The 20,952-nt window shown below is 47.0% G+C and overlaps 55 non-coding genes and 10 pseudogenes across 55 annotated transcripts; all 65 read left to right on the forward strand.

Annotated features, from left to right (window-relative positions):
- Positions 1-8: 8 nt before the first annotated feature.
- LOC138478766 (5S ribosomal RNA) lies at positions 9-127 on the forward strand. Its single transcript, XR_011272603.1, has one exon. It is a non-coding gene; the product is annotated as a 5S ribosomal RNA (ribosomal RNA).
- Positions 128-233: 106 nt separating this feature from the next.
- On the forward strand, positions 234-352 carry LOC138478645 (5S ribosomal RNA). Its single transcript, XR_011272493.1, has one exon. It is a non-coding gene; the product is annotated as a 5S ribosomal RNA (ribosomal RNA).
- A 106-nt stretch (positions 353-458) lies between these two features.
- LOC138477883 (5S ribosomal RNA) lies at positions 459-577 on the forward strand. Its single transcript, XR_011271801.1, has one exon. It is a non-coding gene; the product is annotated as a 5S ribosomal RNA (ribosomal RNA).
- A 464-nt stretch (positions 578-1,041) lies between these two features.
- Positions 1,042-1,160, forward strand: LOC138480221 (5S ribosomal RNA). The gene has a single exon (XR_011273924.1). It is a non-coding gene; the product is annotated as a 5S ribosomal RNA (ribosomal RNA).
- A 106-nt stretch (positions 1,161-1,266) lies between these two features.
- Positions 1,267-1,385, forward strand: LOC138478778 (5S ribosomal RNA). Its single transcript, XR_011272614.1, has one exon. It is a non-coding gene; the product is annotated as a 5S ribosomal RNA (ribosomal RNA).
- A 106-nt stretch (positions 1,386-1,491) lies between these two features.
- On the forward strand, positions 1,492-1,600 carry LOC138474749 (5S ribosomal RNA; annotated as a pseudogene).
- A 106-nt stretch (positions 1,601-1,706) lies between these two features.
- LOC138473933 (5S ribosomal RNA) lies at positions 1,707-1,815 on the forward strand (annotated as a pseudogene).
- A 463-nt stretch (positions 1,816-2,278) lies between these two features.
- On the forward strand, positions 2,279-2,397 carry LOC138480266 (5S ribosomal RNA). The gene has a single exon (XR_011273964.1). It is a non-coding gene; the product is annotated as a 5S ribosomal RNA (ribosomal RNA).
- Positions 2,398-2,503: 106 nt separating this feature from the next.
- Positions 2,504-2,612, forward strand: LOC138474492 (5S ribosomal RNA; annotated as a pseudogene).
- A 106-nt stretch (positions 2,613-2,718) lies between these two features.
- On the forward strand, positions 2,719-2,837 carry LOC138477817 (5S ribosomal RNA). Its single transcript, XR_011271741.1, has one exon. It is a non-coding gene; the product is annotated as a 5S ribosomal RNA (ribosomal RNA).
- A 106-nt stretch (positions 2,838-2,943) lies between these two features.
- On the forward strand, positions 2,944-3,052 carry LOC138474493 (5S ribosomal RNA; annotated as a pseudogene).
- A 106-nt stretch (positions 3,053-3,158) lies between these two features.
- Positions 3,159-3,277, forward strand: LOC138478614 (5S ribosomal RNA). The gene has a single exon (XR_011272465.1). It is a non-coding gene; the product is annotated as a 5S ribosomal RNA (ribosomal RNA).
- A 106-nt stretch (positions 3,278-3,383) lies between these two features.
- LOC138478232 (5S ribosomal RNA) lies at positions 3,384-3,502 on the forward strand. Its single transcript, XR_011272118.1, has one exon. It is a non-coding gene; the product is annotated as a 5S ribosomal RNA (ribosomal RNA).
- A 464-nt stretch (positions 3,503-3,966) lies between these two features.
- On the forward strand, positions 3,967-4,085 carry LOC138479399 (5S ribosomal RNA). Its single transcript, XR_011273177.1, has one exon. It is a non-coding gene; the product is annotated as a 5S ribosomal RNA (ribosomal RNA).
- A 106-nt stretch (positions 4,086-4,191) lies between these two features.
- On the forward strand, positions 4,192-4,310 carry LOC138478732 (5S ribosomal RNA). The gene has a single exon (XR_011272572.1). It is a non-coding gene; the product is annotated as a 5S ribosomal RNA (ribosomal RNA).
- Positions 4,311-4,416: 106 nt separating this feature from the next.
- Positions 4,417-4,535, forward strand: LOC138479075 (5S ribosomal RNA). Its single transcript, XR_011272883.1, has one exon. It is a non-coding gene; the product is annotated as a 5S ribosomal RNA (ribosomal RNA).
- Positions 4,536-4,641: 106 nt separating this feature from the next.
- LOC138476355 (5S ribosomal RNA) lies at positions 4,642-4,760 on the forward strand. The gene has a single exon (XR_011270414.1). It is a non-coding gene; the product is annotated as a 5S ribosomal RNA (ribosomal RNA).
- A 106-nt stretch (positions 4,761-4,866) lies between these two features.
- Positions 4,867-4,985, forward strand: LOC138478791 (5S ribosomal RNA). Its single transcript, XR_011272626.1, has one exon. It is a non-coding gene; the product is annotated as a 5S ribosomal RNA (ribosomal RNA).
- Positions 4,986-5,449: 464 nt separating this feature from the next.
- Positions 5,450-5,568, forward strand: LOC138478805 (5S ribosomal RNA). The gene has a single exon (XR_011272637.1). It is a non-coding gene; the product is annotated as a 5S ribosomal RNA (ribosomal RNA).
- A 106-nt stretch (positions 5,569-5,674) lies between these two features.
- On the forward strand, positions 5,675-5,793 carry LOC138477871 (5S ribosomal RNA). Its single transcript, XR_011271790.1, has one exon. It is a non-coding gene; the product is annotated as a 5S ribosomal RNA (ribosomal RNA).
- A 106-nt stretch (positions 5,794-5,899) lies between these two features.
- On the forward strand, positions 5,900-6,018 carry LOC138478817 (5S ribosomal RNA). Its single transcript, XR_011272648.1, has one exon. It is a non-coding gene; the product is annotated as a 5S ribosomal RNA (ribosomal RNA).
- Positions 6,019-6,124: 106 nt separating this feature from the next.
- Positions 6,125-6,243, forward strand: LOC138478829 (5S ribosomal RNA). The gene has a single exon (XR_011272659.1). It is a non-coding gene; the product is annotated as a 5S ribosomal RNA (ribosomal RNA).
- Positions 6,244-6,349: 106 nt separating this feature from the next.
- LOC138478886 (5S ribosomal RNA) lies at positions 6,350-6,468 on the forward strand. The gene has a single exon (XR_011272711.1). It is a non-coding gene; the product is annotated as a 5S ribosomal RNA (ribosomal RNA).
- A 106-nt stretch (positions 6,469-6,574) lies between these two features.
- Positions 6,575-6,693, forward strand: LOC138478841 (5S ribosomal RNA). The gene has a single exon (XR_011272670.1). It is a non-coding gene; the product is annotated as a 5S ribosomal RNA (ribosomal RNA).
- Positions 6,694-6,799: 106 nt separating this feature from the next.
- Positions 6,800-6,918, forward strand: LOC138477908 (5S ribosomal RNA). The gene has a single exon (XR_011271824.1). It is a non-coding gene; the product is annotated as a 5S ribosomal RNA (ribosomal RNA).
- A 464-nt stretch (positions 6,919-7,382) lies between these two features.
- Positions 7,383-7,501, forward strand: LOC138479632 (5S ribosomal RNA). The gene has a single exon (XR_011273389.1). It is a non-coding gene; the product is annotated as a 5S ribosomal RNA (ribosomal RNA).
- Positions 7,502-7,607: 106 nt separating this feature from the next.
- Positions 7,608-7,726, forward strand: LOC138475411 (5S ribosomal RNA). The gene has a single exon (XR_011269557.1). It is a non-coding gene; the product is annotated as a 5S ribosomal RNA (ribosomal RNA).
- A 464-nt stretch (positions 7,727-8,190) lies between these two features.
- On the forward strand, positions 8,191-8,309 carry LOC138478853 (5S ribosomal RNA). The gene has a single exon (XR_011272681.1). It is a non-coding gene; the product is annotated as a 5S ribosomal RNA (ribosomal RNA).
- A 106-nt stretch (positions 8,310-8,415) lies between these two features.
- Positions 8,416-8,534, forward strand: LOC138478865 (5S ribosomal RNA). Its single transcript, XR_011272692.1, has one exon. It is a non-coding gene; the product is annotated as a 5S ribosomal RNA (ribosomal RNA).
- Positions 8,535-8,640: 106 nt separating this feature from the next.
- On the forward strand, positions 8,641-8,759 carry LOC138478877 (5S ribosomal RNA). Its single transcript, XR_011272703.1, has one exon. It is a non-coding gene; the product is annotated as a 5S ribosomal RNA (ribosomal RNA).
- A 106-nt stretch (positions 8,760-8,865) lies between these two features.
- LOC138477910 (5S ribosomal RNA) lies at positions 8,866-8,984 on the forward strand. The gene has a single exon (XR_011271826.1). It is a non-coding gene; the product is annotated as a 5S ribosomal RNA (ribosomal RNA).
- Positions 8,985-9,448: 464 nt separating this feature from the next.
- Positions 9,449-9,567, forward strand: LOC138479633 (5S ribosomal RNA). Its single transcript, XR_011273390.1, has one exon. It is a non-coding gene; the product is annotated as a 5S ribosomal RNA (ribosomal RNA).
- Positions 9,568-9,673: 106 nt separating this feature from the next.
- LOC138475423 (5S ribosomal RNA) lies at positions 9,674-9,792 on the forward strand. Its single transcript, XR_011269568.1, has one exon. It is a non-coding gene; the product is annotated as a 5S ribosomal RNA (ribosomal RNA).
- A 464-nt stretch (positions 9,793-10,256) lies between these two features.
- Positions 10,257-10,375, forward strand: LOC138478889 (5S ribosomal RNA). The gene has a single exon (XR_011272714.1). It is a non-coding gene; the product is annotated as a 5S ribosomal RNA (ribosomal RNA).
- A 106-nt stretch (positions 10,376-10,481) lies between these two features.
- Positions 10,482-10,600, forward strand: LOC138478901 (5S ribosomal RNA). Its single transcript, XR_011272725.1, has one exon. It is a non-coding gene; the product is annotated as a 5S ribosomal RNA (ribosomal RNA).
- A 106-nt stretch (positions 10,601-10,706) lies between these two features.
- LOC138474665 (5S ribosomal RNA) lies at positions 10,707-10,815 on the forward strand (annotated as a pseudogene).
- Positions 10,816-10,921: 106 nt separating this feature from the next.
- Positions 10,922-11,030, forward strand: LOC138474360 (5S ribosomal RNA; annotated as a pseudogene).
- Positions 11,031-11,494: 464 nt separating this feature from the next.
- On the forward strand, positions 11,495-11,613 carry LOC138473870 (5S ribosomal RNA; annotated as a pseudogene).
- Positions 11,614-11,719: 106 nt separating this feature from the next.
- On the forward strand, positions 11,720-11,838 carry LOC138478233 (5S ribosomal RNA). The gene has a single exon (XR_011272119.1). It is a non-coding gene; the product is annotated as a 5S ribosomal RNA (ribosomal RNA).
- Positions 11,839-12,302: 464 nt separating this feature from the next.
- Positions 12,303-12,421, forward strand: LOC138479400 (5S ribosomal RNA). The gene has a single exon (XR_011273178.1). It is a non-coding gene; the product is annotated as a 5S ribosomal RNA (ribosomal RNA).
- Positions 12,422-12,527: 106 nt separating this feature from the next.
- On the forward strand, positions 12,528-12,646 carry LOC138478915 (5S ribosomal RNA). The gene has a single exon (XR_011272737.1). It is a non-coding gene; the product is annotated as a 5S ribosomal RNA (ribosomal RNA).
- Positions 12,647-12,752: 106 nt separating this feature from the next.
- On the forward strand, positions 12,753-12,871 carry LOC138479076 (5S ribosomal RNA). Its single transcript, XR_011272884.1, has one exon. It is a non-coding gene; the product is annotated as a 5S ribosomal RNA (ribosomal RNA).
- A 106-nt stretch (positions 12,872-12,977) lies between these two features.
- On the forward strand, positions 12,978-13,096 carry LOC138478927 (5S ribosomal RNA). Its single transcript, XR_011272748.1, has one exon. It is a non-coding gene; the product is annotated as a 5S ribosomal RNA (ribosomal RNA).
- Positions 13,097-13,202: 106 nt separating this feature from the next.
- On the forward strand, positions 13,203-13,311 carry LOC138473934 (5S ribosomal RNA; annotated as a pseudogene).
- A 464-nt stretch (positions 13,312-13,775) lies between these two features.
- Positions 13,776-13,894, forward strand: LOC138478260 (5S ribosomal RNA). Its single transcript, XR_011272144.1, has one exon. It is a non-coding gene; the product is annotated as a 5S ribosomal RNA (ribosomal RNA).
- Positions 13,895-14,000: 106 nt separating this feature from the next.
- LOC138478939 (5S ribosomal RNA) lies at positions 14,001-14,119 on the forward strand. Its single transcript, XR_011272759.1, has one exon. It is a non-coding gene; the product is annotated as a 5S ribosomal RNA (ribosomal RNA).
- Positions 14,120-14,583: 464 nt separating this feature from the next.
- Positions 14,584-14,702, forward strand: LOC138478951 (5S ribosomal RNA). Its single transcript, XR_011272770.1, has one exon. It is a non-coding gene; the product is annotated as a 5S ribosomal RNA (ribosomal RNA).
- Positions 14,703-14,808: 106 nt separating this feature from the next.
- LOC138477872 (5S ribosomal RNA) lies at positions 14,809-14,927 on the forward strand. The gene has a single exon (XR_011271791.1). It is a non-coding gene; the product is annotated as a 5S ribosomal RNA (ribosomal RNA).
- Positions 14,928-15,033: 106 nt separating this feature from the next.
- Positions 15,034-15,152, forward strand: LOC138478963 (5S ribosomal RNA). The gene has a single exon (XR_011272781.1). It is a non-coding gene; the product is annotated as a 5S ribosomal RNA (ribosomal RNA).
- Positions 15,153-15,258: 106 nt separating this feature from the next.
- LOC138478975 (5S ribosomal RNA) lies at positions 15,259-15,377 on the forward strand. The gene has a single exon (XR_011272792.1). It is a non-coding gene; the product is annotated as a 5S ribosomal RNA (ribosomal RNA).
- Positions 15,378-15,483: 106 nt separating this feature from the next.
- LOC138473935 (5S ribosomal RNA) lies at positions 15,484-15,592 on the forward strand (annotated as a pseudogene).
- A 464-nt stretch (positions 15,593-16,056) lies between these two features.
- On the forward strand, positions 16,057-16,175 carry LOC138480120 (5S ribosomal RNA). The gene has a single exon (XR_011273832.1). It is a non-coding gene; the product is annotated as a 5S ribosomal RNA (ribosomal RNA).
- A 106-nt stretch (positions 16,176-16,281) lies between these two features.
- Positions 16,282-16,400, forward strand: LOC138478987 (5S ribosomal RNA). The gene has a single exon (XR_011272803.1). It is a non-coding gene; the product is annotated as a 5S ribosomal RNA (ribosomal RNA).
- Positions 16,401-16,864: 464 nt separating this feature from the next.
- On the forward strand, positions 16,865-16,983 carry LOC138479401 (5S ribosomal RNA). The gene has a single exon (XR_011273179.1). It is a non-coding gene; the product is annotated as a 5S ribosomal RNA (ribosomal RNA).
- Positions 16,984-17,088: 105 nt separating this feature from the next.
- Positions 17,089-17,207, forward strand: LOC138478999 (5S ribosomal RNA). The gene has a single exon (XR_011272814.1). It is a non-coding gene; the product is annotated as a 5S ribosomal RNA (ribosomal RNA).
- A 106-nt stretch (positions 17,208-17,313) lies between these two features.
- LOC138479011 (5S ribosomal RNA) lies at positions 17,314-17,432 on the forward strand. The gene has a single exon (XR_011272825.1). It is a non-coding gene; the product is annotated as a 5S ribosomal RNA (ribosomal RNA).
- Positions 17,433-17,538: 106 nt separating this feature from the next.
- On the forward strand, positions 17,539-17,647 carry LOC138473936 (5S ribosomal RNA; annotated as a pseudogene).
- A 464-nt stretch (positions 17,648-18,111) lies between these two features.
- On the forward strand, positions 18,112-18,230 carry LOC138478261 (5S ribosomal RNA). Its single transcript, XR_011272145.1, has one exon. It is a non-coding gene; the product is annotated as a 5S ribosomal RNA (ribosomal RNA).
- Positions 18,231-18,336: 106 nt separating this feature from the next.
- Positions 18,337-18,455, forward strand: LOC138477722 (5S ribosomal RNA). Its single transcript, XR_011271655.1, has one exon. It is a non-coding gene; the product is annotated as a 5S ribosomal RNA (ribosomal RNA).
- A 464-nt stretch (positions 18,456-18,919) lies between these two features.
- On the forward strand, positions 18,920-19,038 carry LOC138479023 (5S ribosomal RNA). The gene has a single exon (XR_011272836.1). It is a non-coding gene; the product is annotated as a 5S ribosomal RNA (ribosomal RNA).
- A 106-nt stretch (positions 19,039-19,144) lies between these two features.
- LOC138479037 (5S ribosomal RNA) lies at positions 19,145-19,263 on the forward strand. The gene has a single exon (XR_011272848.1). It is a non-coding gene; the product is annotated as a 5S ribosomal RNA (ribosomal RNA).
- Positions 19,264-19,369: 106 nt separating this feature from the next.
- On the forward strand, positions 19,370-19,488 carry LOC138477972 (5S ribosomal RNA). The gene has a single exon (XR_011271882.1). It is a non-coding gene; the product is annotated as a 5S ribosomal RNA (ribosomal RNA).
- Positions 19,489-19,594: 106 nt separating this feature from the next.
- On the forward strand, positions 19,595-19,713 carry LOC138477740 (5S ribosomal RNA). The gene has a single exon (XR_011271671.1). It is a non-coding gene; the product is annotated as a 5S ribosomal RNA (ribosomal RNA).
- Positions 19,714-20,177: 464 nt separating this feature from the next.
- LOC138478262 (5S ribosomal RNA) lies at positions 20,178-20,296 on the forward strand. Its single transcript, XR_011272146.1, has one exon. It is a non-coding gene; the product is annotated as a 5S ribosomal RNA (ribosomal RNA).
- A 106-nt stretch (positions 20,297-20,402) lies between these two features.
- On the forward strand, positions 20,403-20,521 carry LOC138477668 (5S ribosomal RNA). Its single transcript, XR_011271606.1, has one exon. It is a non-coding gene; the product is annotated as a 5S ribosomal RNA (ribosomal RNA).
- Positions 20,522-20,952: the final 431 nt, after the last annotated feature.

Here is a 20,952-nt window from a genome sequence, read left to right on the forward strand (position 1 = left end):
GGCCCAGAGCCTACGGCCACACCACACTGAATGCGCCCGATCTCGTCTGATCTCGGAAGCTAAGCAGTGTCGGGCCTAGTTAGTACCTGGATGGGAGACCGCCTGGGAATACCAGGTGCTGTAGGCTTTTTTGTGCTCCAAGTTCAGGAAGTGAGCCATTTCTCAATTGCCTTTCAAAACTGCAAGGTCTAGCCGACTAGATGCTTAAAAGTACAAAACTCACTAGGACCAGAGCCTACGGCCACACCACACTGAATGCGCCCGATCTCGTCTGATCTTGGAAGCTAAGCAGTGTCGGGCCTAGTTAGTACCTGGATGGGAGACCGCCTGGGAATACCAGGTGCTGTAGGCTTTTTTGTGCTCCAAGTTCAGGAAGTGAGCCATTTCTCAATTGCCTTTCAAAACTGCAAGGTCTAGCCGACTAGATGCTTAAAAGTACAAAACTCACTAGGCCCAGAGCCTACGGCCACACCACACTGAATGCGCCCGATCTCGTCTGATCTCGGAAGCTAAGCAGTGTTGGGCCTAGTTAGTACCTGTATGGGAGACCGCCTGGGAATACCAGGTGCTGTAGGCTATTTTGTGCTCCATGATTAGTAATTGCGCAACTTCTCAATTACTTTTCAAATTTGGTATGTTTCCAAAATAATTTTATCCCGTTTTATAGCGGAAATGTTGGACAACATTATGAGGGCTGGAGCTACCTATTTACATATAATTAGCATACAGGTAGTGTGTTCATGGGTAATAAATCGACTTTCACATGTAATGCAGTACAGAGAATATTGAGTCCTTCAAGAGGCATGAAAGAAAGCCGTTATTGTGTTGATTGTTCTCTCCACCTCCCTGCAACAGAAACAGGATGGATGGATTAAAGTTATCCTACCAGACATAGGAGTCCTGAATGGGCCCACCAGTCTTATATATCTCGCCTGATCGAGCGCTGATCGAGCGATGAGCGTGGTATCATGTTGCAAGTGGCTGCATGGCTTAGCTTACTAAATGCAAATGCATAAGAGTAATATTCTTAGCATTACTCGAACCTACGGCCACACCACACTGAATGCGCCCGATCTCGTCTGATCTCGGAAGCGAAGCAGTGTCGGGCCTAGTTAGTACCTGGATGGGAGACCGCCTGGGAATACCAGGTGCTGTAGCCTTTTTTGTGCTCCAAGTTCAGGAAGTGAGCCATTTCTCAATTGCCTTTCAAAACTGCAAGGTCTAGCCGACTAGATGCTTAAAAGTACAAAACTCACTAGGTCCAGAGCCTACGGCCACACCACACTGAATGCGCCCGATCTCGTCTGATCTCGGAAGCTAAGCAGTGTCGGGCCTAGTTAGTACCTGGATGGGAGACCGCCTGGGAATACCAGGTGCTGTAGGCTTTTTTGTGCTCCAAGTTCAGGAAGTGAGCCATTTCTCAATTGCCTTTCAAAACTGCAAGGTCTAGCCGACTAGATGCTTAAAAGTACAAAACTCACTAGGACCAGAGCCTACGGCCACACCACACTGAATTCGTCTGATCTCGGAAGCAAAGCAGTGTCGGGCCTAGTTAGTACCTGGATGGGAGACCGCCTGGGAATACCAGGTGCTGTAGGCTTTTTTGTGCTCCAAGTTCAGGAAGTGAGCCATTTCTCAATTGCCTTTCAAAACTGCAAGGTCTAGCCGACTAGATGCTTAAAAGTACAAAACTCACTAGGCCCTGAGCCTACGGCCACACCACACTGAATGCGCCCGATCTCGGAAGCTAAGCAGTGTCGGGCCTAGTTAGTACCTGGATGGGAGACCGCCTGGGAATACCAGGTGCTGTAGGCTATTTTGTGCTCCATGATTAGTAATTGCACAACTTCTCAATTACTTTTCAAATTTGGTATGTTTCCAAAATAATTTTATCCCGTTTTATAGCGGAAATGTTGGACAACATTATGAGGGCTGGAGCTACCTATTTACATATAATTAGCATACAGGTAGTGTGTTCATGGGTAATAAATCGACTTTCACATGTAATGCAGTACAGAGAATATTGAGTCCTTCAAGAGGCATGAAAGAAAGCCGTTATTGTGTTGATTGTTCTCTCCACCTCCCTGCAACAGAAACAGGATGGATGGATTAAAGTTATCCTACCAGACATAGGAGTCCTGAATGGGCCCACCAGTCTTATATATCTCGCCTGATCGAGCCTGATCGAGCGATGAGCGTGGTATCATGTTGCAAGTGGCTGCATGGCTTAGCTTATTAAATGCAAATGCATAAGAGTAATATTCTTAGCATTTCTAGAGCCTACGGCCACACCACACTGAATGCGCCCGATCTCGTCTGATCTCGGAAGCTAAGCAGTGTCGGGCCTAGTTAGTACCTGGATGGGAGACAGCCTGGGAATAACAGGTGCTGTAGGCTTTTTTGTGCTCCAAGTTCAGGAAGTGAGCCATTTCTCAATTGCCTTTCAAAACTGCAAGGTCTAGCCGACTAGATGCTTAAAAGTACAAAACTCACTAGGACCAGAGCCTACGGCCACACCACACTGAATGCGTCTGATCTCGGAAGCTAAGCAGTGTCGGGCCTAGTTAGTACCTGGATGGGAGACCGCCTGGGAATACCAGGTGCTGTAGGCTTTTTTGTGCTCCAAGTTCAGGAAGTGAGCCATTTCTCAATTGCCTTTCAAAACTGCAAGGTCTAGCCGACTAGATGCTTAAAAGTACAAAACTCACTAGGCCCAGAGCCTACGGCCACACCACACTGAATGCACCCGATCTCGTCTGATCTCGAAAGCTAAGCAGTGTCGGGCCTAGTTAGTACCTGGATGGGAGACCGCCTGGGAATACCAGGTGCTGTAGGCTTTTTTGTGCTCCAAGTTCAGGAAGTGAGCCATTTCTCAATTGCCTTTCAAAACTGCAAGGTCTAGCCGACTAGATGCTTAAAAGTACAAAACTCACTAGGCCCAGAGCCTACGGCCACACCACACTGAATGCGTCTGATCTCGGAAGCTAAGCAGTGTCGGGCCTAGTTAGTACCTGGATGGGAGACCGCCTGGGAATACCAGGTGCTGTAGGCTTTTTTGTGCTCCAAGTTCAGGAAGTGAGCCATTTCTCAATTGCCTTTCAAAACTGCAAGGTCTAGCCGACTAGATGCTTAAAAGTACAAAACTCACTAGGACCAGAGCCTACGGCCACACCACACTGAATGCGCCCGATCTCGTCTGATCTCGGAAGCTAAGCAGTGTCGGGCCTAGTTAGTACATGGATGGGAGACCGCCTGGGAATACCAGGTGCTGTAGGCTTTTTTGTGCTCCAAGTTCAGGAAGTGAGCCATTTCTCAATTGCCTTTCAAAACTGCAAGGTCTAGCCGACTAGATGCTTAAAAGTACAAAACTCACTAGGCCCAGAGCCTACGGCCACACCACACTGAATGCGCCCGATCTCGTCTGATCTCGAAAGCTAAGCAGTGTCGGGCCTAGTTAGTACCTGGATGGGAGACCGCCTGGGAATACCAGGTGCTGTAGGCTATTTTGTGCTCCATGATTAGTAATTGCGCAACTTCTCAATTACTTTTCAAATTTGGTATGTTTCCAAAATAATTTTATCCCGTTTTATAGCGGAAATGTTGGACAACATTATGAGGGCTGGAGCTACCTATTTACATATAATTAGCATACAGGTAGTGTGTTCATGGGTAATAAATCGACTTTCACATGTAATGCAGTACAGAGAATATTGAGTCCTTCAAGAGGCATGAAAGAAAGCCGTTATTGTGTTGATTGTTCTCTCCACCTCCCTGCAACAGAAACAGGATGGATGGATTAAAGTTATCCTACCAGACATAGGAGTCCTGAATGGGCCCACCAGTCTTATATATCTCGCCTGATCGAGCGCTGATCGAGCGATGAGCGTGGTATCATGTTGCAAGTGGCTGCATGGCTTAGCTTACTAAATGCAAATGCATAAGAGTAATATTCTTAGCATTACTCGAGCCTACGGCCACACCACACTGAATGCGCCCGATCTCGTCTGATCTCCGAAGCTAAGCAGTGTCGGGCCTAGTTAGTACCTGGATGGGAGACCGCCTGGGAATACCAGGTGCTGTAGGCTTTTTTGTGCTCCAAGTTCAGGAAGTGAGCCATTTCTCAATTGCCTTTCAAAACTGCAAGGTCTAGCCGACTAGATGCTTAAAAGTACAAAACTCACTAGGCCCAGAGCCTACGGCCACACCACACTGAATGCGCCCGATCTCGTCTGATCTCGGAAGCTAAGCAATGTCGGGCCTAGTTAGTACCTGGATGGGAGACCGCCTGGGAATACCAGGTGCTGTAGGCTTTTTTGTGCTCCAAGTTCAGGAAGTGAGCCATTTCTCAATTGCCTTTCAAAACTGCAAGGTCTAGCCGACTAGATGCTTAAAAGTACAAAACTCACTAGGCCCAGAGCCTACGGCCACACCACACTGAATGCGCCCGATCTCGTCTGATCTCGGAAGCTAAGCAGTGTCGGGCCTAGTTAGTACCTGGATGGGATTCCGCCTGGGAATACCAGGTGCTGTAGGCTTTTTTGTGCTCCAAGTTCAGGAAGTGAGCCATTTCTCAATTGCCTTTCAAAACTGCAAGGTCTAGCCGACTAGATGCTTAAAAGTACAAAACTCACTAGGACCAGAGCCTACGGCCACACCACACTGAATGCGCCCGATCTCGTCTGATCTCGGAAGCTAAGCAGTGTCGGGCCTAGTTAGTACCTGGATGGGAGACCACCTGGGAATACCAGGTGCTGTAGGCTTTTTTGTGCTCCAAGTTCAGGAAGTGAGCCATTTCTCAATTGCCTTTCAAAACTGCAAGGTCTAGCCGACTAGATGCTTAAAAGTACAAAACTCACTAGGCCCAGAGCCTACGGCCACACCACACTGAATGCGCCCGATCTCGTCTGATCTCGGAAGCTAAGCAGTGTCGGGCCTAGTTAGTACCTGGATGGGAGACCGCCTGGGAATACCAGGTGCTGTAGGCTATTTTGTGCTCCATGATTAGTAATTGCGCAACTTCTCAATTACTTTTCAAATTTGGTATGTTTCCAAAATAATTTTATCCCGTTTTATAGCGGAAATGTTGGACAACATTATGAGGGCTGGAGCTACCTATTTACATATAATTAGCATACAGGCAGTGTGTTCATGGGTAATAAATCGACTTTCACATGTAATGCAGTACAGAGAATATTGAGTCATTCAAGAGGCATGAAAGAAAGCCGTTATTGTGTTGATTGTTCTCTCCACCTCCCTGCAACAGAAACAGGATGGATGGATTAAAGTTATCCTACCAGACATAGGAGTCCTGAATGGGCCCACCAGTCTTATATATCTCGCCTGATCGAGCGCTGATCGAGCGATGAGCGTGGTATCATGTTGCAAGTGGCTGCATGGCTTAGCTTACTAAATGCAAATGCATAAGAGTAATATTCTTAGCATTACTCGAGCCTACGGCCACACCACACTGAATGCGCCCGATCTCGTCTGATCTCGGAAGCTAAGCAGTGTCGGGCCTAGTTAGTACCTGGATGGGAGACCGCCTGGGAATACCAGGTGCTGTAGGCTTTTTTGTGCTCCAAGTTCAGGAAGTGAGCCATTTCTCAATTGCCTTTCAAAACTGCAAGGTCTAGCCGACTAGATGCTTAAAAGTACAAAACTCACTAGGCCCAGAGCCTACGGCCACACCACACTGAATGCGCCCGATCTCGTCTGATCTCGGAAGCTAAGCAGTGTCGGGCCTAGTTAGTACCTGGATGGGAGACCGCCTGGGAATGCCAGGTGCTGTAGGCTTTTTTGTGCTCCAAGTTCAGGAAGTGAGCCATTTCTCAATTGCCTTTCAAAACTGCAAGGTCTAGCCGACTAGATGCTTAAAAGTACAAAACTCACTAGGCCCAGAGCCTACGGCCACACCACACTGAATGCGCCCGATCTCGTCTGATCTCGGAAGCTAAGCAGTGTCGGGCCTAGTTAGTACCTGGATGGGAGACCGCCTGGGAATACCAGGTGCTGTAGGCTTTTTTGTGCTCCAAGTTCAGGAAGTGAGCCATTTCTCAATTGCCTTTCAAAACTGCAAGGTCTAGCCGACTAGATGCTTAAAAGTACAAAACTCACTAGGACCAGAGCCTACGGCCACACCACACTGAATGCGCCCGATCTCGTCTGATCTCGGAAGCTAAGCAGTGTCGGGCCTAGTTAGTACCTGGATGGGAGACCGCCTGGGAATACCAGGTGCTGTAGGCTTTTTTGTGCTCCAAGTTCAGGAAGTGAGCCATTTCTCAATTGCCTTTCAAAACTGCAAGGTCTAGCCGACTAGATGCTTAAAAGTACAAAACTCACTAGGCCCAGAGCCTACGGCCACACCACACTGAATGCGCCCGATCTCGTCTGATCTCGGAAGCTAAGCAGTGTCAGGCCTAGTTAGTACCTGGATGGGAGACCGCCTGGGAATACCAGGTGCTGTAGGCTTTTTTGTGCTCCAAGTTCAGGAAGTGAGCCATTTCTCAATTGCCTTTCAAAACTGCAAGGTCTAGCCGACTAGATGCTTAAAAGTACAAAACTCACTAGGACCAGAGCCTACGGCCACACCACACTGAATGCGCCCGATCTCGTCTGATCTCGGAAGCTAAGCAGTGTCGGGCCTAGTTAGTACCTGGATGGGAGACCGCCTGGGAATACCAGGTGCTGTAGGCTTTTTTGTGCTCCAAGTTCAGGAAGTGAGCCATTTCTCAATTGCCTTTCAAAACTGCAAGGTCTAGCCGACTAGATGCTTAAAAGTACAAAACTCACTAGGCCCAGAGCCTACGGCCACACCACACTGAATGTGCCCGATCTCGTCTGATCTCGGAAGCTAAGCAGTGTCGGGCCTAGTTAGTACCTGGATGGGAGACCGCCTGGGAATACCAGGTGCTGTAGGCTATTTTGTGCTCCATGATTAGTAATTGCACAACTTCTCAATTACTTTTCAAATTTGGTATGTTTCCAAAATAATTTTATCCCGTTTTATAGCGGAAATGTTGGACAACATTATGAGGGCTGGAGCTACCTATTTACATATAATTAGCATACAGGTAGTGTGTTCATGGGTAATAAATCGACTTTCACATGTAATGCAGTACAGAGAATATTGAGTCCTTCAAGAGGCATGAAAGAAAGCCGTTATTGTGTTGATTGTTCTCTCCACCTCCCTGCAACAGAAACAGGATGGATGGATTAAAGTTATCCTACCAGACATAGGAGTCCTGAATGGGCCCACCAGTCTTATATATCTCGCCTGATCGAGCGCTGATCGAGCGATGAGCGTGGTATCATGTTGCAAGTGGCTGCATGGCTTAGCTTACTAAATGCAAATGCATAAGAGTAATATTCTTAGCATTACTAGAGCCTACGGCCACACCACACTGAATGCGCCCGATCTCGTCTGATCTCGGAAGCTAAGCAGTGTCGGGCCTAGTTAGTACCTGGATGGGAGACTGCCTGGGAATAACAGGTGCTGTAGGCTTTTTTGTGCTCCAAGTTCAGGAAGTGAGCCATTTCTCAATTGCCTTTCAAAACTGCAAGGTCTAGCCGACTAGATGCTTAAAAGTACAAAACTCACTAGGCCCAGAGCCTACGGCCACACCACACTGAATGCGCCCGATCTCGTCTGATCTCGGAAGCTAAGCAGTGTTGGGCCTAGTTAGTACCTGGATGGGAGACCGCCTGGGAATACCAGGTGCTGTAGGCTATTTTGTGCTCCATGATTAGTAATTGCGCAACTTCTCAATTACTTTTCAAATTTGGTATGTTTCCAAAATAATTTTATCCCGTTTTATAGCGGAAATGTTGGACAACATTATGAGTGCTGGAGCTACCTATTTACATATAATTAGCATACAGGTAGTGTGTTCATGGGTAATAAATCGACTTTCACATGTAATGCAGTACAGAGAATATTGAGTCCTTCAAGAGGCATGAAAGAAAGCCGTTATTGTGTTGATTGTTCTCTCCACCTCCCTGCAACAGAAACAGGATGGATGGATTAAAGTTATCCTACCAGACATAGGAGTCCTGAATGGGCCCACCAGTCTTATATATCTCGCCTGATCGAGCGCTGATCGAGCGATGAGCGTGGTATCATGTTGCAAGTGGCTGCATGGCTTAGCTTACTAAATGCAAATGCATAAGAGTAATATTCTTAGCATTACTCGAGCCTACGGCCACACCACACTGAATGCGCCCGATCTCGTCTGATCTCGGAAGCTAAGCAGTGTCGGGCCTAGTTAGTACCTGGATGGGAGACCGCCTGGGAATACCAGGTGCTGTAGGCTTTTTTGTGCTCCAAGTTCAGGAAGTGAGCCATTTCTCAATTGCATTTCAAAACTGCAAGGTCTAGCCGACTAGATGCTTAAAAGTACAAAACTCACTAGGCCCAGAGCCTACGGCCACACCACACTGAATGCGCCCGATCTCGTCTGATCTCGGAAGCTAAGCAGTGTCGGGCCTAGTTAGTACCTGGATGGGAGACCGCCTGGGAATACCAGGTGCTGTAGGCTTTTTTGTGCTCCAAGTTCAGGAAGTGAGCCATTTCTCCATTGCCTTTCAAAACTGCAAGGTCTAGCCGACTAGATGCTTAAAAGTACAAAACTCACTAGGACCAGAGCCTACGGCCACACCACACTGAATGCGCCCGATCTCGTCTGATCTCGGAAGCTAAGCAGTGTCGGGCCTAGTTAGTACCTGGATGGGAGACCGCCTGGGAATACCAGGTGCTGTAGGCTTTTTTGTGCTCCAAGTTCAGGAAGTGAGCCATTTCTCAATTGCCTTTCAAAACTGCAAGGTCTAGCCGACTAGATGCTTAAAAGTACAAAACTCACTAGGCCCAGAGCCTACGGCCACACCACACTGAATGTGCCCGATCTCGTCTGATCTCGGAAGCTAAGCAGTGTCGGGCCTAGTTAGTACCTGGATGGGAGACCGCCTGGGAATACCAGGTGCTGTAGGCTATTTTGTGCTCCATGATTAGTAATTGCACAACTTCTCAATTACTTTTCAAATTTGGTATGTTTCCAAAATAATTTTATCCCGTTTTATAGCGGAAATGTTGGACAACATTATGAGGGCTGGAGCTACCTATTTACATATAATTAGCATACAGGTAGTGTGTTCATGGGTAATAAATCGACTTTCACATGTAATGCAGTACAGAGAATATTGAGTCCTTCAAGAGGCATGAAAGAAAGCCGTTATTGTGTTGATTGTTCTCTCCACCTCCCTGCAACAGAAACAGGATGGATGGATTAAAGTTATCCTACCAGACATAGGAGTCCTGAATGGGCCCACCAGTCTTATATATCTCGCCTGATCGAGCGCTGATCGAGCGATGAGCGTGGTATCATGTTGCAAGTGGCTGCATGGCTTAGCTTACTAAATGCAAATGCATAAGAGTAATATTCTTAGCATTACTAGAGCCTACGGCCACACCACACTGAATGCGCCCGATCTCGTCTGATCTCGGAAGCTAAGCAGTGTCGGGCCTAGTTAGTACCTGGATGGGAGACTGCCTGGGAATAACAGGTGCTGTAGGCTTTTTTGTGCTCCAAGTTCAGGAAGTGAGCCATTTCTCAATTGCCTTTCAAAACTGCAAGGTCTAGCCGACTAGATGCTTAAAAGTACAAAACTCACTAGGCCCAGAGCCTACGGCCACACCACACTGAATGCGCCCGATCTCGTCTGATCTCGGAAGCTAAGCAGTGTTGGGCCTAGTTAGTACCTGGATGGGAGACCGCCTGGGAATACCAGGTGCTGTAGGCTATTTTGTGCTCCATGATTAGTAATTGCGCAACTTCTCAATTACTTTTCAAATTTGGTATGTTTCCAAAATAATTTTATCCCGTTTTATAGCGGAAATGTTGGACAACATTATGAGTGCTGGAGCTACCTATTTACATATAATTAGCATACAGGTAGTGTGTTCATGGGTAATAAATCGACTTTCACATGTAATGCAGTACAGAGAATATTGAGTCCTTCAAGAGGCATGAAAGAAAGCCGTTATTGTGTTGATTGTTCTCTCCACCTCCCTGCAACAGAAACAGGATGGATGGATTAAAGTTATCCTACCAGACATAGGAGTCCTGAATGGGCCCACCAGTCTTATATATCTCGCCTGATCGAGCGCTGATCGAGCGATGAGCGTGGTATCATGTTGCAAGTGGCTGCATGGCTTAGCTTACTAAATGCAAATGCATAAGAGTAATATTCTTAGCATTACTCGAGCCTACGGCCACACCACACTGAATGCGCCCGATCTCGTCTGATCTCGGAAGCTAAGCAGTGTCGGGCCTAGTTAGTACCTGGATGGGAGACCGCCTGGGAATACCAGGTGCTGTAGGCTTTTTTGTGCTCCAAGTTCAGGAAGTGAGCCATTTCTCAATTGCCTTTCAAAACTGCAAGGTCTAGCCGACTAGATGCTTAAAAGTACAAAACTCACTAGGCCCAGAGCCTACGGCCACACCACACTGAATGCGCCCGATCTCGTCTGATCTCGGAAGCTAAGCAGTGTCGGGCCTAGTTAGTACCTGGATGGGAGACCGCCTGGGAATACCAGGTGCTGTAGGCTTTTTTGTGCTCCAAGTTCAGGAAGTGAGCCATTTCTCAATTGCCTTTCAAAACTGCAAGGTCTAGCCGACTAGATGCTTAAAAGTACAAAACTCACTAGGCCCAGAGCCTACGGACACACCACACTGAATGCGCCTGATCTCGGAAGCTAAGCAGTGTCGGGCCTAGTTAGTACCTGGATGGGAGACCGCCTGGGAATACCAGGTGCTGTAGGCTTTTTTGTGCTCCAAGTTCAGGAAGTGAGCCATTTCTCAATTGCCTTTCAAAACTGCAAGGTCTAGCCGACTAGATGCTTAAAAGTACAAAACTCACTAGGCCCAGAGCCTACGGCCACACCACACTGAATGCGCCCGATCTCAGAAGCTAAGCAGTGTCGGGCCTAGTTAGTACCTGGATGGGAGACCGCCTGGGAATACCAGGTGCTGTAGGCTATTTTGTGCTCCATGATTTGTAATTGCACAACTTCTCAATTACTTTTCAAATTTGGTATGTTTCCAAAATAATTTTATCCCGTTTTATAGCGGAAATGTTGGACAACATTATGAGGGCTGGAGCTACCTATTTACATATAATTAGCATACAGGTAGTGTGTTCATGGGTAATAAATCGACTTTCACATGTAATGCAGTACAGAGAATATTGAGTCCTTCAAGAGGCATGAAAGAAAGCCGTTATTGTGTTGATTGTTCTCTCCACCTCCCTGCAACAGAAACAGGATGGATGGATTAAAGTTATCCTACCAGACATAGGAGTCCTGAATGGGCCCACCAGTCTTATATATCTCGCCTGATCGAGCGCTGATCGAGCGATGAGCGTGGTATCATGTTGCAAGTGGCTGCATGGCTTAGCTTACTAAATGCAAATGCATAAGAGTAATATTCTTAGCATTACTAGAGCCTACGGCCACACCACACTGAATGCGCCCGATCTCGTCTGATCTCTGAAGCTAAGCAGTGTCTGGCCTAGTTAGTACCTGGATGGGAGACTGCCTGGGAATACCAGGTGCTGTAGGCTTTTTTGTGCTCCAAGTTCAGGAAGTGAGCCATTTCTCAATTGCCTTTCAAAACTGCAAGGTCTAGCCGACTAGATGCTTAAAAGTACAAAACTCACTAGGCCCAGAGCCTACGGCCACACCACACTGAATGCGCCCGATCTCGTCTGATCTCGAAAGCTAAGCAGTGTCGGGCCTAGTTAGTACCTGGATGGGAGACCGCCTGGGAATACCAGGTGCTGTAGGCTATTTTGTGCTCCATGATTAGTAATTGCGCAACTTCTCAATTACTTTTCAAATTTGGTATGTTTCCAAAATAATTTTATCCCGTTTTATAGCGGAAATGTTGGACAACATTATGAGGGCTGGAGCTACCTATTTACATATAATTAGCATACAGGTAGTGTGTTCATGGGTAATAAATCGACTTTCACATGTAATGCAGTACAGAGAATATTGAGTCCTTCAAGAGGCATGAAAGAAAGCCGTTATTGTGTTGATTGTTCTCTCCACCTCCCTGCAATAGAAACAGGATGGATGGATTAAAGTTATCCTACCAGACATAGGAGTCCTGAATGGGCCCACCAGTCTTATATATCTCGCCTGATCGAGCGCTGATCGAGCGATGAGCGTGGTATCATGTTGCAAGTGGCTGCATGGCTTAGCTTACTAAATGCAAATGCATAAGAGTAATATTCTTAGCATTACTCGAGCCTACGGCCACACCACACTGAATGCGCCCGATCTCGTCTGATCTCCGAAGCTAAGCAGTGTCGGGCCTAGTTAGTACCTGGATGGGAGACCGCCTGGGAATACCAGGTGCTGTAGGCTTTTTTGTGCTCCAAGTTCAGGAAGTGAGCCATTTCTCAATTGCCTTTCAAAACTGCAAGGTCTAGCCGACTAGATGCTTAAAAGTACAAAACTCACTAGGCCCAGAGCCTACGGCCACACCACACTGAATGCGCCCGATCTCGTCTGATCTCGGAAGCTAAGCAGTGTCGGGCCTAGTTAGTACCTGGATGGGAGACCGCCTGGGAATACCAGGTGCTGTAGGCTTTTTTGTGCTCCAAGTTCAGGAAGTGAGCCATTTCTCAATTGCCTTTCAAAACTGCAAGGTCTAGCCGACTAGATGCTTAAAAGTACAAAACTCACTAGGCCCAGAGCCTACGGCCACACCACACTGAATGCGCCCGATCTCGTCTGATCTCGGAAGCTAAGCAGTGTCGGGCCTAGTTAGTACCTGGATGGGATTCCGCCTGGGAATACCAGGTGCTGTAGGCTTTTTTGTGCTCCAAGTTCAGGAAGTGAGCCATTTCTCAATTGCCTTTCAAAACTGCAAGGTCTAGCCGACTAGATGCTTAAAAGTACAAAACTCACTAGGACCAGAGCCTACGGCCACACCACACTGAATGCGCCCGATCTCGTCTGATCTCGGAAGCTAAGCAGTGTCGGGCCTAGTTAGTACCTGGATGGGAGACCGCCTGGGAATACCAGGTGCTGTAGGCTTTTTTGTGCTCCAAGTTCAGGAAGTGAGCCATTTCTCAATTGCCTTTCAAAACTGCAAGGTCTAGCCGACTAGATGCTTAAAAGTACAAAACTCACTAGGCCCAGAGCCTACGGCCACACCACACTGAATGCGCCCGATCTCGGAAGCTAAGCAGTGTCGGGCCTAGTTAGTACCTGGATGGGAGACCGCCTGGGAATACCAGGTGCTGTAGGCTATTTTGTGCTCCATGATTTGTAATTGCACAACTTCTCAATTACTTTTCAAATTTGGTATGTTTCCAAAATAATTTTATCCCGTTTTATAGCGGAAATGTTGGACAACATTATGAGGGCTGGAGCTACCTATTTACATATAATTAGCATACAGGTAGTGTGTTCATGGGTAATAAATCGACTTTCACATGTAATGCAGTACAGAGAATATTGAGTCCTTCAAGAGGCATGAAAGAAAGCCGTTATTGTGTTGATTGTTCTCTCCACCTCCCTGCAACAGAAACAGGATGGATGGATTAAAGTTATCCTACCAGACATAGGAGTCCTGAATGGGCCCACCAGTCTTATATATCTCGCCTGATCGAGCGCTGATCGAGCGATGAGCGTGGTATCATGTTGCAAGTGGCTGCATGGCTTAGCTTACTAAATGCAAATGCATAAGAGTAATATTCTTAGCATTACTAGAGCCTACGGCCACACCACACTGAATGCGCCCGATCTCGTCTGATCTCGGAAGCTAAGCAGTGTCGGGCCTAGTTAGTACCTGGATGGGAGACTGCCTGGGAATACCAGGTGCTGTAGGCTTTTTTGTGCTCCAAGTTCAGGAAGTGAGCCATTTCTCAATTGCCTTTCAAAACTGCAAGGTCTAGCCGACTAGATGCTTAAAAGTACAAAACTCACTAGGCCCAGAGCCTACGGCCACACCACACTGAATGCGCCCGATCTCGTCTGATCTCGGAAGCTAAGCAGTGTCGGGCCTAGTTAGTACCTGGATGGGAGACCGCCTGGGAATACCAGGTGCTGTAGGCTATTTTGTGCTCCATGATTAGTAATTGCGCAACTTCTCAATTACTTTTCAAATTTGGTATGTTTCCAAAATAATTTTATCCCGTTTTATAGCGGAAATGTTGGACAACATTATGAGGGCTGGAGCTACCTATTTACATATAATTAGCATACAGGTAGTGTGTTCATGGGTAATAAATCGACTTTCACATGTAATGCAGTACAGAGAATATTGAGTCATTCAAGAGGCATGAAAGAAAGCCGTTATTGTGTTGATTGTTCTCTCCACCTCCCTGCAACAGAAACAGGATGGATGGATTAAAGTTATCCTACCAGACATAGGAGTCCTGAATGGGCCCACCAGTCTTATATATCTCGCCTGATCGAGCGCTGATCGAGCGATGAGCGTGGTATCATGTTGCAAGTGGCTGCATGGCTTAGCTTACTAAATGCAAATGCATAAGAGTAATATTCTTAGCATTACTCGAGCCTACGGCCACACCACACTGAATGCGCCCGATCTCGTCTGATCTCGGAAGCTAAGCAGTGTCGGGCCTAGTTAGTACCTGGATGGGAGACCGCCTGGGAATACCAGGTGCTGTAGGCTTTTTTGTGCTCCAAGTTCAGGAAGTGAGCCATTTCTCAATTGCCTTTCAAAACTGCAAGGTCTAGCCGACTAGATGCTTAAAAGTACAAAACTCACTAGGCCCAGAGCCTACGGCCACACCACACTGAATGCGCCCGATCTCGTCTGATCTCGGAAGCTAAGCAGTGTCGGGCCTAGTTAGTACCTGGATGGGAGACCGCCTGGGAATGCCAGGTGCTGTAGGCTTTTTTGTGCTCCAAGTTCAGGAAGTGAGCCATTTCTCAATTGCCTTTCAAAACTGCAAGGTCTAGCCGACTAGATGCTTAAAAGTACAAAACTCACTAGGCCCAGAGCCTACGGCCACACCACACTGAATGCGCCCGATCTCGTCTGATCTCGGAAGCTAAGCAGTGTCGGGCCTAGTTAGTACCTGGATGGGAGACCGCCTGGGAATACCAGGTGCTGTAGGCTTTTTTGTGCTCCAAGTTCAGGAAGTGAGCCATTTCTCAATTGCCTTTCAAAACTGCAAGGTCTAGCCGACTAGATGCTTAAAAGTACAAAACTCACTAGGACCAGAGCCTACGGCCACACCACACTGAATGCGCCCGATCTCGTCTGATCTCGGAAGCTAAGCAGTGTCGGGCCTAGTTAGTACCTGGATGGGAGACCGCCTGGGAATACCAGGTGCTGTAGGCTTTTTTGTGCTCCAAGTTCAGGAAGTGAGCCATTTCTCAATTGCCTTTCAAAACTGCAAGGTCTAGCCGACTAGATGCTTAAAAGTACAAAACTCACTAGGCCCAGAGCCTACGGCCACACCACACTGAATGCGCCCGATCTCGGAAGCTAAGCAGTGTCGGGCCTAGTTAGTACCTGGATGGGAGACCGCCTGGGAATACCAGGTGCTGTAGGCTATTTTGTGCTCCATGATTTGTAATTGCACAACTTCTCAATTACTTTTCAAATTTGGTATGTTTCCAAAATAATTTTATCCCGTTTTATAGCGGAAATGTTGGACAACATTATGAGGGCTGGAGCTACCTATTTACATATAATTAGCATACAGGTAGTGTGTTCATGGGTAATAAATCGACTTTCACATGTAATGCAGTACAGAGAATATTGAGTCCTTCAAGAGGCATGAAAGAAAGCCGTTATTGTGTTGATTGTTCTCTCCACCTCCCTGCAACAGAAACAGGATGGATGGATTAAAGTTATCCTACCAGACATAGGAGTCCTGAATGGGCCCACCAGTCTTATATATCTCGCCTGATCGAGCGCTGATCGAGCGATGAGCGTGGTATCATGTTGCAAGTGGCTGCATGGCTTAGCTTACTAAATGCAAATGCATAAGAGTAATATTCTTAGCATTACTAGAGCCTACGGCCACACCACACTGAATGCGCCCGATCTCGTCTGATCTCGGAAGCTAAGCAGTGTCTGGCCTAGTTAGTACCTGGATGGGAGACTGCCTGGGAATACCAGGTGCTGTAGGCTTTTTTGTGCTCCAAGTTCAGGAAGTGAGCCATTTCTCAATTGCCTTTCAAAACTGCAAGGTCTAGCCGACTAGATGCTTAAAAGTACAAAACTCACTAGGCCCAAAGCCTACGGCCACACCACACTGAATGCGCCCGATCTCGTCTGATCTCGGAAGCTAAGCAGTGTCGGGCCTAGTTAGTACCTGGATGGGAGACCGCCTGGGAATACCAGGTGCTGTAGGCTATTTTGTGCTCCATGATTAGTAATTGCGCAACTTCTCAATTACTTTTCAAATTTGGTATTTTTCCAAAATAATTTTATCCCGTTTTATAGCGGAAATGTTGGACAACATTATGAGGGCTGGAGCTACCTATTTACATATAATTAGCATACAGGTAGTGTGTTCATGGGTAATAAATCGACTTTCACATGTAATGCAGTACAGAGAATATTGAGTCCTTCAAGAGGCATGAAAGAAAGCCGTTATTGTGTTGATTGTTCTCTCCACCTCCCTGCAACAGAAACAGGATGGATGGATTAAAGTTATCCTACCAGACATAGGAGTCCTGAATGGGCCCACCAGTCTTATATATCTCGCCTGATCGAGCGCTGATCGAGCGATGAGCGTGGTATCATGTTGCAAGTGGCTGCATGGCTTAGCTTACTAAATGCAAATGCATAAGAGTAATATTCTTAGCATTACTCGAGCCTACGGCCACACCACACTGAATGCGCCCGATCTCGTCTGATCTCCGAAGCTAAGCAGTGTCGGGCCTAGTTAGTACCTGGATGGGAGACCGCCTGGGAATACCAGGTGCTGTAGGCTTTTTTGTGCTCCAAGTTCAGGAAGTGAGCCATTTCTCAATTGCCTTTCAAAACGCAAGGTCTAGCCGACTAGATGCTTAAAAGTACAAAACTCACTAGGCCCAGAGCCTACGGCCACACCACACTGAATGCGCCCGATCTCGTCTGATCTCGGAAGCTAAGCAGTGTCGGGCCTAGTTAGTACCTGGATGGGAGACCGCCTGGGAATACCAGGTGCTGTAGGCTTTTTTGTGCTCCAAGTTCAGGAAGTGAGCCATTTCTCAATTGCCTTTCAAAACTGCAAGGTCTAGCCGACTAGATGCTTAAAAGTACAAAACTCACTAGGCCCAGAGCCTACGGCCACACCACACTGAATGCGCCCGATCTCGTCTGATCTCGGAAGCTAAGCAGTGTCGGGCCTAGTTAGTACCTGGATGGGAGACCGCCTGGGAATACCAGGTGCTGTAGGCTTTTTTGTGCTCCAAGTTCAGGAAGTGAGCCATTTCTCAATTGCCTTTCAAAACTGCAAGGTCTAGCCGACTAGATGCTTAAAAGTACAAAACTCACTAGGCCCAGAGCCTACGGCCACACCACACTGAATGCGCCCGATCTCGGAAGCTAAGCAGTGTCGGGCCTAGTTAGTACCTGGATGGGAGACCGCCTGGGAATACCAGGTGCTGTAGGCTATTTTGTGCTCCATGATTTGTAATTGCACAACTTCTCAATTACTTTTCAAATTTGGTATGTTTCCAAAATAATTTTATCCCGTTTTATAGCGGAAATGTTGGACAACATTATGAGGGCTGGAGCTACCTATTTACATATAATTAGCATACAGGTAGTGTGTTCATGGGTAATAAATCGACTTTCACATGTAATGCAGTACAGAGAATATTGAGTCCTTCAAGAGGCATGAAAGAAAGCCGTTATTGTGTTGATTGTTCTCTCCACCTCCCTGCAACAGAAACAGGATGGATGGATTAAAGTTATCCTACCAGACATAGGAGTCCCGAATGGGCCCACCAGTCTTATATATCTCGCCTGATCGAGCGCTGATCGAGCGATGAGCGTGGTATCATGTTGCAAGTGGCTGCATGGCTTAGCTTACTAAATGCAAATGCATAAGAGTAATATTCTTAGCATTAATAGAGCCTACGGCCACACCACACTGAATGCGCCCGATCTCGTCTGATCTCGGAAGCTAAGCAGTGTCGGGCCTAGTTAGTACCTGGATGGGAGACTGCCTGGGAATACCAGGTGCTGTAGGCTTTTTTGTGCTCCAAGTTCAGGAAGTGAGCCATTTCTCAATTGCCTTTCAAAACTGCAAGGTCTAGCCGACTAGATGCTTAAAAGTACAAAACTCACTAGGCCCAGAGCCTACGGCCACACCACACTGAATGCGCCCGATCTCGTCTGATCTCGGAAGCTAAGCAGTGTCGGGCCTAGTTAGTACCTGGATGGGAGACCGCGTGGGAATACCAGGTGCTGTAGGCTATTTTGTGCTCCATGATTAGTAATTGCGCAACTTCTCAATTACTTTTCAAATTTGGTATGTTTCCAAAATAATTTTATCCCGTTTTATAGCGGAAATGTTGGACAACATTATGAGGGCTGGAGCTACCTATTTACATATAATTAGCATACAGGTAGTGTGTTCATGGGTAATAAATCGACTTTCACATGTAATGCAGTACAGAGAATATTGAGTCCTTCAAGAGGCATGAAAGAAAGCCGTTATTGTGTTGATTGTTCTCTCCACCTCCCTGCAACAGAAACAGGATGGATGGATTAAAGTTATCCTACCAGACATAGGAGTCCTGAATGGGCCCACCAGTCTTATATATCTCGCCTGATCGAGCGCTGATCGAGCGATGAGCGTGGTATCATGTTGCAAGTGGCTGCATGGCTTAGCTTACTAAATGCAAATGCATAAGAGTAATATTCTTAGCATTACTCGAGCCTACGGCCACACCACACTGAATGCGCCCGATCTCGTCTGATCTCGGAAGCTAAGCAGTGTCGGGCCTAGTTAGTACCTGGATGGGAGACCGCCTGGGAATACCAGGTGCTGTAGGCTTTTTTGTGCTCCAAGTTCAGGAAGTGAGCCATTTCTCAATTGCCTTTCAAAACTGCAAGGTCTAGCCGACTAGATGCTTAAAAGTACAAAACTCACTAGGTCCACAGCCTACGGCCACACCACACTGAATGCGCCCGATCTCGTCTGATCTCGGAAGCTAAGCAGTGTCGGGCCTAGTTAGTACCTGGATGGGAGACCGCCTGGGAATACCAGGTGCTGTAGGCTTTTTTGTGCTCCAAGTTCAGGAAGTGAGCCATTTCTCAATTGCCTTTCAAAACTGCAAGGTCTAGCCGACTAGATGCTTAAAAGTACAAAACTCACTAGGACCAGAGCCTACGGCCACACCACACTGAATGCGCCCGATCTCGTCTGATCTCGGAAGCAAAGCAGTGTCGGGCCTAGTTAGTACCTGGATGGGAGACCGCCTGGGAATACCAGGTGCTGTAGGCTTTTTTGTGCTCCAAGTTCAGGAAGTGAGCCATTTCTCAATTGCCTTTCAAAACTGCAAGGTCTAGCCGACTAGATGCTTAAAAGTACAAAACTCACTAGGCCCTGAGCCTACGGCCACACCACACTGAATGCGCCCGATCTCGTTTGATCTCGGAAGCTAAGCAGTGTCGGGCCTAGTTAGTACCTGGATGGGAGACCGCCTGGGAATACCAGGTGCTGTAGGCTATTTTGTGCTCCATGATTAGTAATTGCACAACTTCTCAATTACTTTTCAAATTTGGTATGTTTCCAAAATAATTTTATCCCGTTTTATAGCGGAAATGTTGGACAACATTATGAGGGCTGGAGCTACCTATTTACATATAATTAGCATACAGGTAGTGTGTTCATGGGTAATAAATCGACTTTCACATGTAATGCAGTACAGAGAATATTGAGTCCTTCAAGAGGCATGAAAGAAAGCCGTTATTGTGTTGATTGTTCTCTCCACCTCCCTGCAACAGAAACAGGATGGATGGATTAAAGTTATCCTACCAGACATAGGAGTCCTGAATGGGCCCACCAGTCTTATATATCTCGCCTGATCGAGCGCTGATCGAGCGATGAGCGTGGTATCATGTTGCAAGTGGCTGCATGGCTTAGCTTACTAAATGCAAATGCATAAGAGTAATATTCTTAGCATTACTAGAGCCTACGGCCACACCACACTGAATGCGCCCGATCTCGTCTGATCTCGGAAGCTAAGCAGTGTCGGGCCTAGTTAGTACCTGGATGGGAGACTGCCTGGGAATACCAGGTGCTGTAGGCTTTTTTGTGCTCCAAGTTCAGGAAGTGAGCCATTTCTCAATTGCCTTTCAAAACTGCAAGGTCTAGCCGACTAGATGCTTAAAAGTACAAAACTCACTAGGCCCAGAGCCTACGGCCACACCACACTGAATGCGCCCGATCTCGTCTGATCTCGGAAGCTAAGCAGTGTCGGGCCTAGTTAGTACCTGGATGGGAGACCACGTGGGAATACCAGGTGCTGTAGGCTATTTTGTGCTCCATGATTAGTAATTGCGCAACTTCTCAATTACTTTTCAAATTTGGTATGTTTCCAAAATAATTTTATCCCGTTTTATAGCGGAAATGTTGGACAACATTATGAGGGCTGGAGCTACCTATTTACATATAATTAGCATACAGGTAGTGTGTTCATGGGTAATAAATCGACTTTCACATGTAATGCAGTACAGAGAATATTGAGTCCTTCAAGAGGCATGAAAGAAAGCCGTTATTGTGTTGATTGTTCTCTCCACCTCCCTGCAACAGAAACAGGATGGATGGATTAAAGTTATCCTACCAGACATAGGAGTCCTGAATGGGCCCACCAGTCTTATATATCTCGCCTGATCGAGCGCTGATCGAGCGATGAGCGTGGTATCATGTTGCAAGTGGCTGCATGGCTTAGCTTACTAAATGCAA

Source organism: Ambystoma mexicanum, chromosome 8, assembly GCF_040938575.1.
Source record: "Ambystoma mexicanum isolate Mex_15411 chromosome 8, UKY_AmexF1_1, whole genome shotgun sequence".
In the NCBI taxonomy this organism is placed as follows: domain Eukaryota; kingdom Metazoa; phylum Chordata; class Amphibia; order Caudata; family Ambystomatidae; genus Ambystoma; species Ambystoma mexicanum.